Below are 8,285 nucleotides of genomic sequence, written 5' to 3' on the forward strand. Positions count from 1 at the left end.
TTAAATATATTTTTCTTCTCAAATTGAAATCACTTTCATTCTTCACATTTTTTTGCATTATGTTCTTCGCATCATATTCTTTATTCTATATTCTTTATTCTTTACATTCCAATATATTCGAGCCAAATTTCATGGAGATGTTACAGTAATACTAGCTTAACTGTTCTTGAGGCCAGTTACAAGATAGATTTTGATAAGTGTGAAGAAGTCAATGAGTGTGAAGAAGAAGAAGATTACGAAGTCCCTAATGAGCTATTGATATTGGTGGAAAGAGATGAAAAACATATTCTACCCCACAAGGAAGAAACAAAGCTCGTGAATTTGTGGATGGTGGAAGTAATGAGAGAAGTAAAAATTGGCATTACTCTATCTGCAGAAATAAGGCTAGATTTGATAAGTTTGCTCCAGGAGTTCAAAGACGTCTTCGCTTGGTCGTATCAAGATATGCCGGGGCTAAGCACTGATATAGTAGTCCACATAATTGCCCATTAAACAAGGATTCAAGTCAGTTAAAAAAAACTCAGAAGAATGAAACCGAAGAAATTATTAAAGATTAAAGGGGAGGTAACAAAACAAATCGATACATGTTTCCTTCAGGAGGAAAAATATCCTGAATGCGTAGCCAATATAGTTCTGGTACTTAAGAAGGATGGGAAAACCCGCATGTGCATGGATTATCGATACCTCAACAAGGCTAGCCCGAAGAAAAATTTTCTCTTACCTCATATAGACACTCTGGTAGACAATAATACAGGGTATTCTTGGTTTTCCTTCATGGATGACTTCTCAGGGTATAATCAGATCAGAATGAACCCTGAGAACATGGAGAAAACGTCGTTTATAACCATGTGGGGAACTTTCTGCTACAAAGTAATTCCATTTGGGCTGAAAAATACTGGGGTAACCTATCAAAGAACCATGGTGACTCTCTTCTATGACATGATGTACAAGGAAATAGATGTGTACGTCGATGACATGATTGCCAAGTCTCGAACAGAAGAAAAATGTTTGAGGGTTTCTGGGAAGATTAAATTATATATCGTAATTCATTTCTCAATTGACCTTAAGTGCGATTTGGTGTTTAAATTGCTCAAAAAGAATAATCCTAAGGTATGAAATAACGAATTCAAGGAGACTTTGGAAATTATCAAGAAATACTTGTCCAATTCCCCCATATTGGTAGCACCAGTACTTGGCAGACCATTAGTTCTCTACTTAACAATTTTCGAGAATTCAATGGGCTGCGTGCTAGGGCAACATGACGAGTTAGGAAAAAAAGAGAGGAAAGAGCCATTTATTACTTGAGCAAGAAGTTTACCGATTGTGAGACTAGATTCCTACTGATTCAAAAGATGTGTTGTGCCTTAGTTTGGGCTACCTGGAGGCTCAGGCAGTACATGTTATACCATACCACATGGCTGATATCGAGGATAAATCCACTGAAATTTTTGATGGAGTCCCTTGCTCGGCTAGATGGAAAATGTTGTTATCTAAGTTTGATATTGAATACGTGAGCCAAAAGAAAACAAAAGAAAATGTCATAGTCGACTTTCTTACAAGTCATTCCTCAGAGGATTACGAATCTTTGAACTTCAATTTCCCATATAAGGATTTGATGTGAATTTCTACCGAATCGGAAGATTGTGAATCTTGAAGAAGAGAGTGTTAGGGTAACAAATCCTAGACATTATACTTTGATGGAGCCTCTAACGCTTTAGAAAAGGGAATCAGGGCAGTGTTGATTTCCCCATAAGAAATATCCTATCATTTCACAAGTAGATTGGGATTCTTTTGCACCAACAACATGGTCGAACACGAAACCTGCATTATGGAGTTAAAAGCAATCATTGAAAGAAAGGTCAAAACACTTAAAGTATACGGGAATTCCTCATTAGTAGTGTACCAACTAAGTGGAGAATGAGAGATGAAAGGCACGAAGTTGAGCGAATATTGAAACTTTGTCCTCGAACTACTAAAAGAATTTGAGGATGTCACGTTCATGTATCTCCCTCGAGAAGACAATCAAATGGCGGATGCTTTGGCTACATTAGCAGCAATGTTTAAAGCTAATAAGAAAACGAACATGATGCCAATAAGGATGCAAGTATATTGAACCCCAACCCACTACTATCACCTAGAAAAAACAATGGATGACCGTTCTTGGTACCACGATATCTTACAGTATATGAGATACCAGACGTATCCTTCCAGTGCATCTGAAATTGACAAGAAAACAATCAGAAAAATGAAAGTCATATACTTCCTTGATTGAGAAATCTTGTACAGAAGGGGCAGTGACCAAGTTTGACTGAGATGTGTAACTGCCAAAAAAACAAAAAATGTGATGGAAGAGGTGCATGGCAGAACGTGCGAAACACATGCAAATGGTTTATCTATGGCCATAAAGATTAGGAGATATGGATAATATTGGGCCACGATGCATACAGATTGTGTCAATTACGTGAGAAAATTCCATAAATACTAGATATATGTCGATAAAATTCAAGCACGGCATGGATGTCATTGGGGCAATCACACCAAAAATGTCAAATGGGCATCGATTCATCTTAGTTACAATCGATTACTTCACAAAATTGGTAGAGGCTGCTTCCTATTCTAGTATCACGAGATCTACAGTTTGTAGATTCATAAAGAGGGAAATAATCTATCGATATGATTTCCAAAAAGAACCATCATAGACAATGTTACTAATCTGAACAACAAGATGATGGATGAACTCTGTGTCCAGTTCAAGATAAAACATGCCAACTCTATGACCTACCACCCAAAAATGAATGGGGCAATAGAAGAAACAAACAAGAACATCAAAAGGATCATTACAAAGACTACATATACTTACAGAGATTGAAACTAGAAATTACCCTTTGCCCTATATTGATATAGAACGACCGTGTGTACATCGACAGGGGTCCCTGGTATATGGAACAGAGGCAGTCGTACCTATTGAGGTTGAAATTCCATGACTTCAAGTCTTGAAAGAAGTAGAATTGGATGAAGTAGAATGGATTCAGTCTCGGCTTGATCAACTGAATCTTATTGAAGAGAAAAGGCTGAATGCTATATGTCATGGGCAAATGTACCAAAAGAGGATGATGAGAGCCCATGACAAGAAAGTGCACCCAAGACAGTTCTGAAAGGGAGATCTAGTACTTAAAAATATTTTTCCAATCCAGAAAGATTTTCGTGGGAAATGGATGCCCAATTGGGAAGGGTCATACGTTGCCAAAAAGGCATTTTTTGAGGGAGCTTTAATTTTGGTAGAGATGGATAGAAGAGTACCGAAAACCCAATAAATTTAGATTATGTCAAGAAATATTACATATAAGAAAGAAAAGAAGAAAAAGGAAAAAGAAAAAATAAAAGAAAAAGAATAAAGAATAAAGAATAAAGAAAAGAAAAAGAAAAGAAAAAAATAAGAGGTTTAAGGTGAAAACTCGCAAAGCTCGCGTTGAAACCAAGGAAGGATTTGAGTTGAAAACCTGAAAGGGCGGCTTAAATGCATTTTGATATTGAGGCATCCGATAAATAAACCCCCTCGAAAGACTGGTAGTTCATGAAAGACTTCACATATGCAAACAACTTTGCCACCTTGAGATCTCAGAGACAAATGATCGCCTCGAGACGTTAAATTAACTGATTCAGGAACACTTATGCTAGAATTCATCATGACATATTCTTTTTCTTTCAGAATCTTTGTTCAATTCTTTTGATTTCCACGACTTTGTGTAAAACTTATATTTTGTCAATAAATTTCATGATTATCATGTCAATCTTCAAATCATTCATTTCTGCGTACCATAAGTAGCCTAGCATAATTCGATTTCTAAACAGGTAATTTTAAGGTATTACTTTTTGATTAACCTATAAAATACTGGGAATCCGAGGCTGTCCATCAGGTCAATATTTGCACTCATTAAAGTAAACAAATGATAAAAGGGTAAGACAAGAAATGATACAAACCAAACAACATAAAAATAACTAGAAAGATTATGAATCAGACAAGGAGTCGAAGAAGACAATGACTCGACAAGGATAAAAGAGGGAAACAAAAGCTTAAGAGACCTTAAAACCCCAAAATAAAAAAATCACATCATGCATACACAAGGATTTACTGAATAGGAGCATATACATTCATTTTACATCAAGTTTTGAATATCTGACAGGAAATCAAGGAGTCAATAGAGATTTCATTTCACGAATTCAGCAAAGAATCAATTCATACCTTTCATTGATCGCAGTAAATTCAAAAACTGTGAGGTTAATACCTTCGGGTACTTCAAACACCAAATCACTGACACATGATAATCTTTTATAGTTTTAAAAATATTTAAAAAGAAGATAAACTGATCAACATTTTTGATGGAGAGCTCATAATGATAAGAATTCATTTGACAGAGGGAGAAGAAGTTCATAATGAGAAGAACTTGTTTGACCTATTGCTCAATTCACCATACTTCAAATTAGCAACACCTCGCTTGAGGGATTAACATTTCCAATGGAGAGTTCATAATGAGAAGAACTCATCCGACACAGGGAGAAGAAGTTCATAATGAGAAGAACTTGTTTGACCTATTGTTTGATACACAACACTTCGAATCAACAATGCCTCGCTTGAGGGATTGACGTTTTCGATGGAGAGTTTATAATGATAAGAATTAATCCAAAAGAGGGAGAAGAAGTTCATAATGAGAAGAAATTGTTCGACCTGTTGCTCAATTTATAAAGCTTTAAATCAGCGACACATCACTTGAGGGATCAATATTTCCAGAAGAAAGGCCACGATGAGAAGAACCCACGACTTAAAGAGTAGAGATTGAGTAAAAAATGACACTATATTATCTTTGCTTCATTCCCGTTCCACAACAATGAACAGCTGTGAACACCATTTTTTTTGTTTTTATTATTTTACAAACCCAACACCCAATCGGGCCTTAAACAGACTCAAAACTAAATTAACCTAACCCCAAATTAAACCCAGGTTCGAGGCCTAAAATCAGACCCGACCTGGGTCTAACCTAGTTGGACTGTTGGACACTGCACCCAACCATATTCCACCATTTTCTCCCACAATGAGTAGCCACCCCACTCTGCACCATTCTCAGCAAAGTCATCAAGCACACCAACAACAAAAACTTCAAGCCCCTGCAAAACAAAAAGTAAGAAAACAAAATAGAAATCATATTTTTTTCAAATGCAAATGGGTATTTAACCCAAGAATTAAATTTGCAAAAAGGATGAGAAAATCCTCCAAAAAAACACTGTAACCTTCTATTTTCAAGCAATAAGCAGACTTCAAAGGTTATTCATCCTTTTTTTAATTCTATTCGAATAACTTTTTTTATGTGTTCTTTCTCTATTTAATTTCAAATCCAGTAAAAAAATTCTTTTTTTTTCAGTTAGAAAAAAACCCGGGTTATTTTATGTTTTAGTGAAAAACTATACACTGTATTTCTAAAAACCTAATGCATGTTTCGTATAACAATAAAACAAGTTTTTTTTAATATAACCTAGCCTGAAAATCAACCAACAACCATTTTTACAGTAAACAATATAACAAAAACTAAAAAGAGTAGATCGAAATCATACCTGAGTCGAAAAAGGGTCGTCAAAGTTTGGGGTAGTCGAACAGTCTAGGTCTATTTGTTTTGTAGTTTGGGGTTGTTTTTAGTGGGTTTAAGCCCTAAAATATGCCCTATGGGGTTAGATCTAGGTTCGGTGAGATTTTTGGGTTGTTTTGGGTTTTTCGACCGCCGTGTGCAATGGCCGGAGCTGGTTAGGGGCGGTCGGCCTACTACCTGCAGGGGGAAGGGAAGAGCACGTAAAGGTTTCTTTTTTCTTTTTTTTGGTTTCGTCTGAAAATGAATTGAAAAACAAAAACAATTGGTATTTATAGGAAAAGTTTAGGGTATAGTTGTGTTTACCCCCCGAAGGTTTAGCGTGTTTTTGTAGTTCGATCCCTGTGTAGACCAAAATTGCTATTTTACCTTTCTACGGTGCATGCCTTATTTTTTGGGTTATTCATGTTTTAGTCCCTCATGTTTTAGCATGTTTTTAAATTCTGGTCCTGAAGAGTTTAAATTTATGATTTTCCTTTATTTTTTGGGTTATTTTTAACCCTAAGGCAATGTTCACTTATTAGGGAACTAATAGTATATCTTTCGCAAGTATTCTTAGTGGGGTAACTACTGGTAATTCCCAAAGTAAGTCAACATCCTTTTCAAAACTGCATCATGATTTTCTAAAACCGAGGAAATATTCAGTTATCGAGCACAATAGCTGATCTCCAGCATTTATGCTAGGGTCGAATGCTATCAGCTTTAATAAATGAATACCCTTTTATACTCTTTGCATCCGTAATGATTTTTTGAATTAAATAAAGATCCAACTCAAAGTTTTTAATTTTAAATATAGGATAACCAACTATGTACCAATTTTGGGCGCTTTTGGGGGTGCTAATCCTTCCCCACACGTAATTGACTCTCGAACATGATTTCAGGATTTTTGAAGACCTTGAAACTTGGTATTTTTATAAAAATAAAATATTTTATTAAAATCACACAGTTTTTACGGTTTCCCAATCACACTTTATATGATTGGTGGCGACTCCTCACATTTTAAAAATTCTTTCCAAAGAGAAAACCCTCGAGTCGGTATCAATTTTTTTCCCGCCCTGGCGAAAACCGGTGTCGACAATTTTTAAATGCAAGAAATAAAGAGGACAAGAAGGTGCTTAAAGCATTTGGAATCCTATACTCATCCAATAAAGTTAAAAAAGATAGAAAATGAAAATGAAAAAATGAAAAAAGAAAAGAAAAAAAAAGAAAGAAAGAGTAAAGATAGAAAAAGAAGAAGAAAAAGTGAAAAAGAGAAAAAAAATAAAATAAATCAAGTATTTCAAGATGAGTGAGTCATTGAGCCTCAAGTTATAAGGTTGATCAAGTATAATTGTTTTAAAGATTTAGATTCAACAAGAAGAGCGAGAAATGTTGATGACATAAGAAAATAGAGATGAACTCTAGGGTGAAAACCCAAAAAAATGGGTAGTCTAAGGGATTAATAAAAAAGAAAAAGAAAATAAAATACAGGTAACAAGCAGATCCAAGTTAAGTAATGCAAGATTGAAGACATCAGAATGAATTGATCATTGGTCTAATTACCCTTAAACACTTGTCTGGGCCTATTTATCCATTTCTTTCATAATCGTGAGCCCTGACCTATGTTACGTGCCTAAAAAGTCCATTCTAATCATACATGGATTTCTAAGGAAAATAGACTATATTCAGATTTCATTCCGCTTCTCAGGATTAGTTTTTTATTTTGGCAAAAATTGGTTTTCAAAAATCTTTAATGCGTAATAGGAAAAATAATAAAGGGGTTCAAGAATTAAAATTTTGAATAACGTCTTAAAGCCAAAGGAGGTTTGAGTTGAAAGCCTGAAAGGGAGATTCGAATATTAAATTGTGCAACTACGACATAGGAGGTGGTCTTACAAAGCTCTTGATGAAGCACCATACATCTCAAATGTGTCCTTGAGAGTTTGAAACCATTGAGTATCTCTAGAAGATGAGCATAACAACAACTTCCACAAGTCAGTGGATGCCCAAAGAGCCAAATATGATATACTAAAAAGCCCAACCTGAGAGACCTTACCTTTTCAGAATCAACCTATACCTTAAATTTGTCAGTAATTTTGACATTCGCCAATGGGCTATGATTTTTTTGAAAGATTAAAAGAGCAGTTGAATTGTTTCAGATTCATTAAACTATTGTTTTTAAATTTTTCTTCAATTACGAACCCATTGTATGGGACACCATTTTTCGAAAATTATTCATCAAACATTTTCAAAATTTGAAAATAAAATAAAGAAGAGAAATATTTTCAAACAGGTCAATCTCTTTGAAGTAGATCTCGGTAGTTGACACGTGTCTCCCAGACACAGAGTTCATATTGAGAATTTGTGTTGGAGAAAGGAAATGTTAAATGTTGGGGCATTTTTTAAGGCCCATATCATCCAGGAATACAAGATCATTGAATTGGGCAGACATGTGTTTTCAATGAGACAGAAAGGTGTGAAGAGTGAAAATGGTGAAACAGGGACAGTTGAGCTTACTATATATGATAATTTTGTCCATTATCACAACATATAGTTGCATTATTTTGGTGATTTCCCATGCATTAATGTTGGCAAGCCAAAGCAACTCGTTTATATTCCCACTGAGCTTTGTTCTTTGGTGTCCTTGCAACGCTATACAAAAGCTCTAAA

Source organism: Hibiscus syriacus, unplaced genomic scaffold (assembly GCF_006381635.1).
Source record: "Hibiscus syriacus cultivar Baekdansim isolate YM2019G1 unplaced genomic scaffold, ASM638163v2 tig00110004_pilon, whole genome shotgun sequence".
NCBI lineage: Eukaryota > Viridiplantae > Streptophyta > Magnoliopsida > Malvales > Malvaceae > Hibiscus > Hibiscus syriacus.